Here is a 13,496-nt window from a genome sequence, read left to right as displayed (position 1 = left end):
AGAGCAGACATTAAAGGGAAATAAGGCCCTTTTGTGATTCCTGCAGGCCTCAGAAGGGGAGCATTAGAAACCAAAGTCTCTTCTGCCTAATGGGACCCGCTGACCTCAAGGCTAGGAGAACTGCCTGCCTTGTTAATTGAGGAGTTCTTTAGTATGGGTTTCAACTCTGTCTCCAGAAAAAAAAAAAATCAACATTTGTCTGTAAGAGATGTGTTTGTCTTACTAGTCAGCAGTAAAATCCCAGCAGGCCTGCAGCCCTCCTAGCACCCTGTCTGGGAGGAGGAACCCAGTTAGCATGCATTCTATGGGAAGGAGTGGAGTTTTTCACAGGATGGGGTAGTCTTATAAACAGAGACACTGGAAGAAGCGGGGCTGTGTTGAAATGGGAGGAGCATAGATGCAAATAGGAAGATGAGAAAACTAGGTTTGCAGGAGTAGGAAGTGTCCCCGGCTGTCCCCCACGCAAGAAAGAATAGGTCATGAGGAGTCATGAGGAGGACCGAATCTTTAGGTAGACCCTTAGTTAACACTCACTCTTATGATGTAATTTCTCCTTTTTAAAAAAAAAATATCATGATGTTGTGTAACCATCACCAGTATCCATTTCCAGAACTTGCATCATCCAAAACTGAAACTCTATACCCATTAAATAGTAACTCCCTATTCTCCCTCCCCCTCAGCCTCTAGTAACTGCTATTGTACTTTCTGTCTCTATGAAACTGCCTATTCCAGGTACCTCATATAAATGGAATCATACAGTATTTGTTCTTTTGTGTCTGGCATCTTTCAGTTAGCATAATGTCTTCAAGGTTCACCCATGTTGTAGCATGTATCGGATCATCCTTTCTTTTTAAGACTGAATAATATTCCAATCCACCACATTTTGTTGATCCATTTATCTGCTGACAGATACTTGGGTTGGGTCCTGTACTTTGGCTATTATGACTAATGTTGCTGTGACCATGGGTGGGCAAGTCATTATAATTCCTTTTTATAGCTCCCATCACTTTGCAATCTGACATGCTCTCTTAAGGAGATGGAAAGGGTAAGTGGCAAAGGGGAGGTCCTAGCCCTCCATCCCCACCCATCACCTCCTCCCAGGCCATAGTTGGAGGGGGCCACAGCTCCGATTCCCACACAGCAACAGAGGCAAAGGTGGAAGCTCTTGGCGGCAGAGGAAATTCCAGCAGGGATATTTGCAGGAGAGAAAGTGTGACCCATCTTCCGATTGTTTGTCTATGTAAGAGAATGCTGCCCCCAAGGAGTGAGCAAGATTGCCTATCCTACATCTGTTCGGTGATTGCATTTATAGTACATAAAAAAATTCTAGAAAGACAACCAAAATATTTACGGTGTTTATTTTGGAGTTATTGGTGACATTTGCTTTTATATCAGATAAAAATAGAACTGTTTCTATTTGAAAAAAAAATAAATTCCAGGTTGATTACTTAGATAGACAACAAAATATTCTATTTTAGTGCTTGCATTCAACATATAGTCATTGTCAGTATTCCAGTTCAACTGCCCTTCTAGCTCTGTCCAGCAGGAAGTTTTTCTGCATTAGAATTGTCACAAATTTTATTAAGATTTTTTGATGTCAGTCTTAAAGACAGTGAGTTGATGGCATTAACTGAGCATTCATTGTATACATAATGCTGTGTCAGGAAACTACAAATAAGACAAATATATTTATACTCTTGAATTATTGTTATCAGAAACAGATTAAATCTATATAACATACATAAAAATATAAAGTCCCAAATCAAATTTCGATTAACAGAAATACTTGCTGTATATGTTTGGAAGGAGGAAAGTCTTAGGTACCCCCGGATGGTGTCCTTGGGTGCAGTTCTGGGGCGACCCAGAAGGCCCTGCCACTCCTCCTACTCTATGTTTGCCCCAGAATGGACAAGTGCACATTGTCACCTCAAGTGCTTTCATGGCAGTAACTTAGGTGAGTAAATCAGACAGAGTATAGGTTGGTGACCATATCATTTATCTTACAAATGCAAACACTTTTAGGAGTGAGAAGGGGTGCTATTACTAATTGCATGGGGACAACTGGCAAAAACTAGGACCATTCAGGCAAATCAGGAATATGTTCTTCCTAGATATAAGGCATATGGAATGAGGAGTCTCTAGCTCCAACTAAAGAACATGTCCTTCTCTAGAGGCAGTGAGATACAACATTCTTTAAAATAGGGGTCAAACCAGACACATAACCATTGATTTACAACATGCAAAAGCAGATTCACCCTTAGCAGTTCCCTAAGGGGATAAGGGCAGGCCACCCAGGCACATGCCCCCTTTTAGGCATGCTGCAGAAGCTTAGCCACCGACACATAGGTAAGCATGACTGTCCCTCCTGTTATACTTAAAACTGGAAACAACTAAAATGTTCAATAATATGAAATGATTTGGGAAATTATGGTCTGTATTAGCTTTTACTGATAATGTCCTTAAAGATTTTTTTGGCAAGATGGACAAAAACTCATAATTTTGAATCCAAAAAAGACTACAAAATGGCATATGTAATATTTAGGAATAAACTTAACAAAGGATGTGAAGGACCTATATACGGAAAACTACAAGACATTATTGAAAGAAATTGAAGAAGACGCAAAGAAATGGAAAGATAGTCCATGTTCATGGATTGGAAGAATCAACATAATTAAAATGGCCATATTACCCAAAGCAATATACAGATTTAATGCAATCCCCATCAAAATCCCAATGGCATTTTTTAAAGAAATAGAACAAAAAAATCATCAAATTTGTACGGACCACAAAATACCCCAAATAGCGAAGCAATCCTAAGAAAAAGAACGAAGGCAAACATATCACATTCCCTGACTTCAAATTATATTATGAAGTGACAGTAATAAAAACACCATGATATTGGCAGAAAAACAGACACAGACCAATGGAACAGAATCAAGAGCCCAGAAATAAATTCACATTTATATGGGCATATAATTTTTGAAAAGGAACCAAAAACATACAATGAAGAAAAGAAAGCCTCTTCAGTAAATGGTGCCGGGAAGATTGGAAAGCTACATGCAAAGGAAACTAGACTGCTGTTTGTCACCGTCCACAAAAATTTACTCAAAATGGATTAAAAACCTAAGTATAAAACCTGAAACAATAAAATACGTAGAAGCGTACATAGGTACTAAACTTATGGACCTTGGACTTAGGATTTTATGAATTTGACCTCGAAGACAGAAGAAGTAAAAGCAAAAATAAATGTGACTATATCAAACTAAAAACCTTCTGCACAGCAAAAGAATCCAGCAACAAAACAAAAAAGCAACCAACTAAATAGAAGACACAACAACACCTCCAATAAAGGGTTAATATCCAAAATATATAAAAAACTCATACGCTTCAACAACAAAAAACAAACAATCTAATTAAAAAATAGGCAGAAGAGCTGAACAGACAGTTCTCCCAAGAAGACATACAAATGGCCAACAGATATATGAAAAGAAACTCAATTTCACTAGCTATTAGGAAAATGCACATCAAAACCACAGTGAGATACTCATATCTGTTAGAATAGCTATTATCAACAAGATGAGTAAATACAAGTGTTAGAGAGGTTGTGAAGAAATAGGACCCCTCATACACTGCTGATGGGAATGTACATTGGTACAGCCACTTTGGAAAACAGTATGGAGTTTCCTCAAAAAATTAAAAATAGAGTTACCATATGACCCAGCAATCTTTCTTCTGTGTATCTACCCCCTAAAATTGAAAACATTTATTCATGAAGATATATGCACATTGATGTTCATTGCAGCATTTTTAGTGGTGGCCAAGACATGCAAACAACCGAAGTGTTCTTCAATAGATGATTGAATAAAGAAGATGCGGTACATATATACCATGGAATATTACTCAGCCATAAGAAAAGATAAAATACTGCCATTTGCAACAATATGGATGAATCTTGAGAATATCAAGCTAAGCAAAGTAAGTCAGACAGAAAAATTCAAGAACCATATGATTTCACTCATATGTGGGATGTAAAACTATAAGAAACGAATGAACAAAGAAGACAAACACATAACTCATAGACACAGACAAGGGTATCATGGTTACCAGAAGGAAAGAGGGGTGGAGGGAGGTAGAAAAGGGTAAAGGGGGTCAAATACATGGTGACAGAAGATTTGACTCTGGTGAACACGATGCAATACACAGATGATGTATATAGAATTGTACACTTGAAACCTGTACAATTTTATTAACCAGTGTCACCCTAATAAGTTTAATAAAATTTTTTAAAAGTATAGTTTGACTCTAGGAGATGGGGTAAGGAATGATTTTTGTCTTTTCTAAATTTTCCATGAGTTTTTTTTTTTTTTTACAGTAAGCATATATGGCAAAACCAGAAAAGAAACACTTTATATATGTGTATGAAAGCTGAATATATGTGTGTGTGTGTGTGTGTGTTTGCGTGCGTGCGTATTCTGTTTTTCCATGTGGTTTGTCTGGCACTATCCCATCTGGCCAGAGAAGCTCATAGTGTCTTCTTATACTCAACCTTGGTGGCAGCCTCTATCAGGATTGTAGAGTGCCCATGGAAGAGCCCAAAGAAAAATATCTGCTCCCTAAATTCTCTGCCCAGCCTAGTGCCAGGAATCTGTTACCAGACCAGGAGCAGTGACTGTGCCCATACTCGCAGTGAAAAATCTTTTCTATTACCGGATTTTAAAAAATGTGCTTTATCTGTTTTCTCAATTATCTCCTCTTGGCTCCTTCTCACCCCACTTCCTTTTTGGGAAGGTTTTGTTTTTGTTGTTTGTTTGTGTTCAAAACAATTCTGTTGGCGAGGCTGGATCCCATTGCCTGGCCACAGGGGGAACCTGTTCAAGACCTCCTGTCCCTGTGGTCCTGTGGGAGGAGGAGACGGGTAGGAGGGCTGTCACGCACAGTTGAGAAAGAGAACCTACTGTTCTCTGTTTAGCTACTAGTGTTCTTTAGACTCAAAAATATTACACAACCAAGAGGCTGGTGGAGGTACCATGTTCTCTTTGTATTCAGTAGCACTATATTTTATTTTCATGCACTTACTTGTGCATATTGTGCTTCATTAGAAAAGGCTTTGAGATGATATAACAACATTTATATGTTTGAGTTTGGCTTCATTGATTAAATTTATAATTTTGGTTTACCATAAATTATATTCTGATAAGTTTTTTAAAAAGGAAAGAAGGGAAGGAGGGAGGAGGGAAGGAAGAAGGAAAGGAGGAATAAATTGGAAAAAAAAGAAAATAAAAGTAGAGGAGGAGACCAGAGGGAAAGTTCTCGCAGAGAAGGCCTGCGGTGAGGCCCTGCAGAGTGAGAGAGGTTGAGGAAGACTCAGCTGGGAGCTCCTTTGTGATGAAAGACTTCCAGACTGAAGAGTCACCTTACAACTGGTCAGGCAGGAGGGAAGAGCTGATACTGTGTGGAAGCTGGTGTTGAAGATGGCAAAAGATGCTGACTGAGAGCCTGAATCACTGCCTGAGGAAAAGCTGCCCCTCTACCGGAAATTTATTTTTAACGTTTGAGAGTTTGTGTGTTATAGCAGTTGACCTGCCCTAATATACCCCGAGGAGAACTTAATATTGCACAAATTGGTTTCATTACATTTTTATATGTTTTTATATGTCTCCTCTCTTCAATTAGACTGCAAGTTCCTTTGGACTACTTTTTTTTTTTTTTTTAATTCTTAAATCCCCAGAGCCTATCATAGAGTTTATGCACAACGTGAGCCTTCAGTAAATGCTGAATAAATTCGACAAGCTTTTAATGGGATAAAAACTGAGTCTTTGTGGTTTGTTAGTATAGGATTATGTGCTATTGGTTATTTTCAATAAAGGTACTTGCTATTAAGGAACTTGAGACCCAATATATTCCTAGAGAGCAGAGATTTAGGGAAAGAAATAAAATAAATATGTCCAAAAATCCACTTAGATTTTCACTGAGAGACATTTACCTCTTTAATCCTGGAGGTTATTGCATGTAATGTAAGCTTCAGTAGAACCGAATCAGGGCTGTGAGTTGGGAGGAGGCTTGGGTCTCTTGGTCAAGCTCTGCCACAAATTGTGTGACTTTCAGTTTCCTTGCCTGTGAGATAAAATCAGTGGTCCCCAAATGGAATTCTATGCATTAATGGCACATTGACTACATCTAATTCTATATTATTATATGCCCCATGTGGTTTTGATGCACAACCAGATTTGAGAACCACTGAATTAGGGTTATCTTAACCCACAAGTCTGCCTTTTATAACATGGAAATATAATTTTACTTTTCTGACCTAAGGTTGTAGAACTTGACCTGGAAAGAGACATAAGATTAACCAACCCATCTCTTAGAGGGGAAAAAAAACAAAAATGAACAACAGCAGAAAAAAGAATCTTTAGTCAAAAAATGAAGTGGAAAAATAAACATGATTTCAGACAATTGGGTAAAAGAAATATTTTCGTTGATATTAGAGAATTCGTCAGGTGATTAAACAAAGAAGGCAAAGGTTCCATTGGAAGAACTTAATAAATATTTGTTGATTAACCAACTGATGTGCTAATTCAAACAGAGAAGGAATTTTGTTGCTGTTTTAAAGGCAGGATTTCTAATCGCCCATTCAAGATAAAAATATGCTTTGTGTTCCCCTAAGCAACCCAAACTATCTACTCCATTATTCAAACAAACACCAAAAAGGATTTAATTTATCCTTTGGCAACCAAAGATAGAGCTTCCACTCAGGCTTCTTTCAGGCAGATATTAATGGTTACTTTTAGTTACTAAGAAATGTTCCATGATCCATGCCCTGTGTTTGAGAAAGTAGGATTCAATCCTAGGCCCCAGGAATTTCAAGCTGAACTCCTAACCCTTTGGAGTGGCTTCATTCCCTGCCCCGGCTGTTTACCAGGATTCTGAGTGATGGTAGTGCTTTTCAAAATGAAAAGGATCCAAGGTCCATTCAAGAGTGCCACAATCAGAACTGATGAATTTGATACTGAGCAATTTCCAGTGGTATAAAGAATTGGCATATTATAGTAATTAGAATATGACTTCTATTCAACACATTCCAAATTATTTTCTATTTAAACATGTTCCAACTGTATTTTATTCAACTTATTCAAAATGTTCATTCTCCAAGAAGTACTCCTCAATTAGCCAGCCCACTCCCATCCCAGTCAGTTGTTTCCACCTTTATCTGGGGGACCCGGAGGCCATTTGAATGCTTTTTACTCTGTTAAGTTGCCCTCATTACAATACACTCACATTTCATGTAAATTTGAATTATGCAATGTTCATAATGCTATGTAAAATAGTAATAAAATATCACTGAATGGACAACATTTGAAATAATGCAAATTCCTCCAAATTTGTATGACTTGTCCAGAATGGTATAACAAAGCCCGAGCACCAACTTAGTGGAATTTAAACCACATTTAGTTCCTCATCTGGTGGCCACACCACATGAGCACCCCACAGGCCCTGGTCAGTATGATGGTCAGCCATGCTGTGAATCACGGGTACAGATTTTGTGGAGCAATTTTGGTGACGATAGTGCTATTCTTTGACCATCTAAGCTTTTATAAAGTAGTGATGCTGAAAATGTGCTGTAAATTACTATTAAATGAAGTTAGATATACTAGATAAAGAAGGGCTAGCACTGGCCATGATCCGTGATGCTGTTAATTTAGGAGAAAAACTCTGCAAAACAAAAAAAGATATTGCTAGGACATTTTTAAAAAGCATCATTAAAGCAAAAATATGCCACTATGATTATAGATTTGTGTACGTTGAGAATGTATCTTCTCACCCATTTCATGATAAGAAAATTATGCTTGAAGTAGGCGAGTTTGCATGATGTAGTTCTTCAGGAATGCAGTTGTCTTTAAAACGCTTTCATGTGACTACAGCGTATACTCCTAGATTATCTCTTTAAGAGGAAGCAGAAATCATCTGTTATTTGTATATTCCACACTCCAACTGCCTAATAATAGTTCAGTGTTTACAAAGTGAATTGTCTCAATTCACTTTCGTGACCGCTCTGGGAGGTGAGTTTTTTTTTTATTTTCTCCATTTTATAGATCAAGACCCAGAAATGTAGATTTGTCAGTTTGTTCCTGTCACTCAGCAAGGAGTGGTAGGTAAGAAAACTGTCAGACTGGTCGCTGAACCAGGACACTACAGGCATTTGAATGGACTGCTAACATTTGCCTCACGCCAAAGTCCTAAGTCTCATTTCTATCCCTGTATCTGCATGTTCTAGCAACATGGAGGATGAAGACTTCTTTCTCTACGTCCCTCCTGTGTTATCTGTGACTATGGTCCGATTATTTCCCTAGAGAATCACTTCATTAAGGCAATGGTTTCGTTTGGAGCTGGCCAGTGATCAAGAATGGTCCCTTATGTGCATTGGTGTTCAGTGCATGGAAATGTGTCCCAAGAGATGATGAGGCGAGCGGGAGCGCAAGCTATGTCAACAGAATGTTCTTAGCTATGGGTCTCAGCAAGAGCAGCAGAAAAAATCAGGGGACTGCACCCTGTTTTTAGTCATAACTAATCATGAAATCTTAGACAAGCCCTTTAACCTCTCTGAGCCTTAATTTCCTCATTTGCAAAATAAGAGTAACACTTGTCCAAATTGCCTTGCGCTTGTGAACAGTGGGGATATTCTCTTTCTGAAGCATGCCATCAAGAGCAGGACAGGCCCAAGGACCAACAGTGGGGAAGAATCCTTCCCTGCTCTGCCAACACCACCCATCCATCCTTCCACACACTCCCTGGTGGGCATGGGCAGGATTTTGTTAGTGGTGTTTATTTTGAAAAATAAAGTCAGGTTTTCGGATTCAGAAAACAAATAACAAATTTGATAGTTGGTCAAAGAAACTGAAATACATACTTATTAGCAAATATACTTTGTTAGTTTTTACAGATAGGAAACTAAGTCTCCTTTTGGTCTCTTAACTTAGAAATCTATAAAATTATCCAGGTGTAACAGGTGAAATCTATTCAATAAATTCCATTTCGGAAATGCCCAGAATAGGTAACTTAGATGCATTCATGAGAAACCGCCTCTCCTCGCCCCCAAATGTGTCTACCTTAGAACTTTGCCAAACCAAAGATCTGGTAGGGGACTTGTCTTTATCCAGAAAATAGTGTGTGACTGTGCAAGTAACACAGGGGAAAAGGAGAAACCATATCTTTAGGCCCGAAAAGACTTGAAGCTCCTGTATGCAGACAACCTGAGAGGAGGATGGAGAGAGGCTGCAGCACCCCCTCCTCTCCCCAGGCCCCCACCAGGCAGCGTCTTGTCCTTTGATACCGGCTCCCGCCTTCTAGACTGTTTCTAGTGTGTATGGGATTTCACCCGAGTTAATGTGTTTGTGGGGCAGTGGTTCTACACAGTGAGATTTGCCCAGGGAAACAGAGCCATGAGTTTTATTTTATGATAAATTGATTCAGGCTGCCTGGAGTGCCATGTTGAAAATGAGACTTGGGCAAGACCTGGTCACAGGCAGCAAGTAATGAGCGCCCATTCCACATAGTTGCATCCCTTCTCTTGGGCCTCGAATTCCGTAGGGATGGTCTGGCTGGCAGTATGATGACCCAGCTTCTTTGTTTTGTTTTAAACACACCAGAATTGTGCATAAGTCAAGGGTGTTGTATTAGTCAGGGTTCTCCAAAGAAACAGAAGATGATAGAGACAGAAAGACAGGAGAGGAGGAGGAGGAGGAGGAGGAGGAGAAGAAGAAGAAGGAGAAGAAGAAGAAGAAGAGAGAGAGAGAGAGAGAGAGAAAGAGAGAGAATGATTCGTTATAGGAATTAGCTTGTGTGGTCATGGAGGCTAAGGATTTGGCCCGAGACTTGGCGGCCAGTGGTGTAAATCCCACTCTAAGTTCAAAGGCCCAAGACAGAAGCACTGATGTGTGAGGGCAGGAGAAGATGGATGCAGTAGAAATGCCAGGACTAGAACCATTTCTCTGCACCCTCCTGTCTTGGGACATGGCTTGTATGACTTGGTTACCTGTCAGATGGGACAGACCATGAGGATCAGAACCTGGGACTAGGTGTACCTACCCGAATGGGACAGGTACCTGGATAACACACCGAGAGGCCTTTGCTAAGAGCAAATACAGCCTGCGAAACATAATGAAGTCTCTGAAGGTTGTGGCTACAGGAGGAGGGGGTAATAATTCACAGCTGTTGCAACTTCAGGAGAAGCTGAGAGCAGGGGATACTGAGGGATCGTGCAGGCAGATGGTATATAGTGTCCCGGCAGCAGGGGAGCAGGGACTGGATGCATTTTCAGGTCCCCTTGTCCCCGAGAGGTTGTCTAACAGAGAGTCAGAGATTCAGCCCCACAGAAACTGAAGTGGTTGGCAAGAGACAAAAATGGATATTCAAGTTTAAGGAATAGGGCAGAAACCCAACATTCAGGTCTAAGATTGGGTTCATTTGGGGGAGTAAAGCAAGGCAGGGGCTAGAAGAGGGTATCAGAGTATTGAGCTGAATCCACTGGGCCGAGGATGGAATTGGCCCCAGAGGCTAGATGGGGTTGAGCCTGCAGATTTGTGTTTAAAGTGGGTGGTGCAGGGACAAAGGTGAAGGCTGCTGACTGGGCAGAACTTTACGCTGACGTTTAGCCCAGCGCTCCTTTTCTTTAAATATTTATCTGTTAGAAAGTCTGTAGAGCTGGAGACTTTTCACTCTTGTACCTAAAAAACACAAATGAAAGAAGGGTTGAAGAAATATAATGTTTTGATTCATTTCTGCTAGTTTGGGGAAAGCAGTTGTATTTACCCAGATTTGGCAATTGCATATTGAATAACTTAAGCAAAGGAAAGTCGCAGCCCTTAGATTCTTTTATGGCCAAGCTTCAAATTCTTTATAAATACCAGGAAAATAGGCACTGAAAAGTGTTACATAAGCCATCCTTTAAAAAAGTCAAGCAAGGGGTAAAATGTGGGATTCAGTCAATGAAATGATCGTCATGTATTCTTGTGCTTTGAGAACCACATCCGAGGCAGAAGAGAGGTAGGGGAATAAAAAATACTGGTTTTGGATTCAGAAAGCCTGGGTTCTGAGCACAACTCTGCTATTGCAATTGCTCTGGGCAACATCTTCATCTGTGATCTGGCTACTTTACACCCCAGAGAGGGAAAAGGACTTAAATGGGATCTTTTTTTGCAAGTGCATTGAAGGAAGTTGCAGAGAATTATTCTCTTATCATTTAAATCTATGGTCCCTTCCTTTTTCAGCTACTCAGATATTCTTGGCAGAGTTGAGGAGTGAGTACTCCGCTTGATTTGGCCTGTGTAGACTGAGCCTCTTGACTAACCCCACTGTCCCTCAGGAGCTTGGTTGCTGGTTTTTCTAGCAACAACTCACCTTGTGTCCAATCACACCCACCTTCTTCGAGTAGTAGAGAGAGGCTGAAATTCCTCTCACTATCCATGGGTCTAAAATTATTGAGATTAAGTCATATCAAACTAGGAGTGAGATAAGCTGTCACGATCCAAGAGAAGAAGATGCATGGGGGTCACAGGACTCCCCATGGCTCCTTTGTGACTCTCCCACACAGACCGTCCCATCCCTAGTCTTCCCAGGACACAGCGACTACCCACCCCTGTGGGGCAGGTCACTCAAGCTGGACTCATTCCGAGAGTCTTCAGGACCTTGCCTCCAGAATTGACAAAGCCAGTAGGCAAGCAACTAATCATACTAGAATTGCTATGGTCCAGCACAAGAATCGGGGAAGGTCTCAGTGGACCATTTCAAAGAAGATAACATTTATTTAGAGAGCAAAGCCTGTGCTATTTATATGATACATGCAACCTCCTTTTCAGTGAAGTGCTAATTAACTTGGCTTGGGGTGGGGCCATGTGCTGGAGCTAAAGAATCAAAGGTTCACAGCCCATTAGATCAAGACCAAGAGTACAGTACTGACAACTTAGACTTTCCTTTCCATCTTCTCTTTCCCCTCCTCCCTCCTGTTCTTTTATTAATCAGAGAGACCCTCAGAGAGGTGGGGGAAGCTTGGGCTGAGTCTGGAAGTGCACCCACAGATTGAGGCTCTGTAGACCAAAAAAATAAACCAGAGCCTTGAGCACAGTTCCACAAGGAGTCATTGAACGTGTACCAAGAGCTCGATGCAGACAGGTGGTATCTCCATTAGGGAGCAGGATGTTCACTCCAAATGTTAAATGGCAGTCAGGGCTGTATATAAATAGAGGCCGGAAAGAGGGCTTCAGGCACCTAGGGCTCAGCGGGCAGTTGAGATCAGAGGAGAGCACTGTGGATGAAGGAAAAGCCTCCTGAGAGGCAGGAGGCGCAGGGACCCCTGTTGATCTTCAGCCCACGCAGTGTCTGGCTCAGAGTCAATGTTCATTAAGTGAATAAATGAAAACTGACAGTCGGTTTGAATTCAGACAGGAAGAACTGACTTGAGCTAACATTCCAAGAAAGAGGGAAAACACCAAGGAAGTCTTAGGGGCAGGAATAAGTGGGAAGAGGGAAGAAAAACACCACGGTTCATGTTGGGAAGGAGTAGGGGGAAAACAGTGTGTAGTTGTGTGGGGCTAGCAAATGCAGAGCTTTGAATGCCTAAAAAGCGTCTGTTCTGTCCCACAGACACGCACTGCTTGCAGGCACTCTGGCATATCCACTTGGATGTCTAATGAGCTTCAAGCTGAGTTCTTGATCTCCCCACCAAATTCCAGTTTTTCACATTTTAGTTGATGGCAACTTCATCCTTCCACTTGTTCAGGCTGCAGATCTTGGAGTCATTCTTGACCCTTTCTCTCACTAACTACATCTATTCCATTAGGAAAGAAGATGGATGGGCTCTACCTTCACAATCTGTCTGGATTCTAGAATTTCGCCACGTGGTCTAGGCCCCCATCATCCCCTGCCTGGATTACCACTGTGACCTCCCGCCCGATCTCCCTGTTTCCGCCCTTGCTGCCCTAGTCTGTTCTCAGAGCAGCAGCAAAAGGCACATATATATGTTTAGATGAAAATCAGGGCATGTCACTCCTTTACTCAGAACCCATCCTTGGCTGCCGTCTCTCTCAAAGTGAAAGGTCAGCATCCTTACAGTGTCTTTCAAGGCCCATGGTCCTGTGTACTTCCCTCCACCCTCTATAGCCTCACATCCTCCTGCCCCTCCCCTCTTCTCAGTCCTTCCGCTCCAGCCGTCGAGGTCTCCTTGCTGGTTCTCAGATGCTCCGGACACATTTCTACTTCAGGGCCCCTGTAATTGCTGTTTCTTCTGCCTCAGGTGCTCTTCCCCCACATACCACTGTGGCTTCCTCATACCTCCGTTATGTCTTTACTCCATTGTCACCTCCTCTCCTTTGGCACTCTTACCCTTCCTTGCTTTATTTTTCTTCATAGAATTTATTATAATCTGACATACTACATATTTATGTCTATCTCCTGCAACTAGAGTGTAAGCTCCTTGAGGATCAGAATCTTTGTCTGTTTTGTTT

This window comes from Pteropus medius, unplaced genomic scaffold (assembly GCF_902729225.1).
Source record: "Pteropus medius unplaced genomic scaffold, Ma_sr-lr_union100, whole genome shotgun sequence".
In the NCBI taxonomy this organism is placed as follows: Eukaryota; Metazoa; Chordata; class Mammalia; order Chiroptera; family Pteropodidae; genus Pteropus; species Pteropus medius.
Note: the sequence above shows the minus strand (reverse complement) of the source record.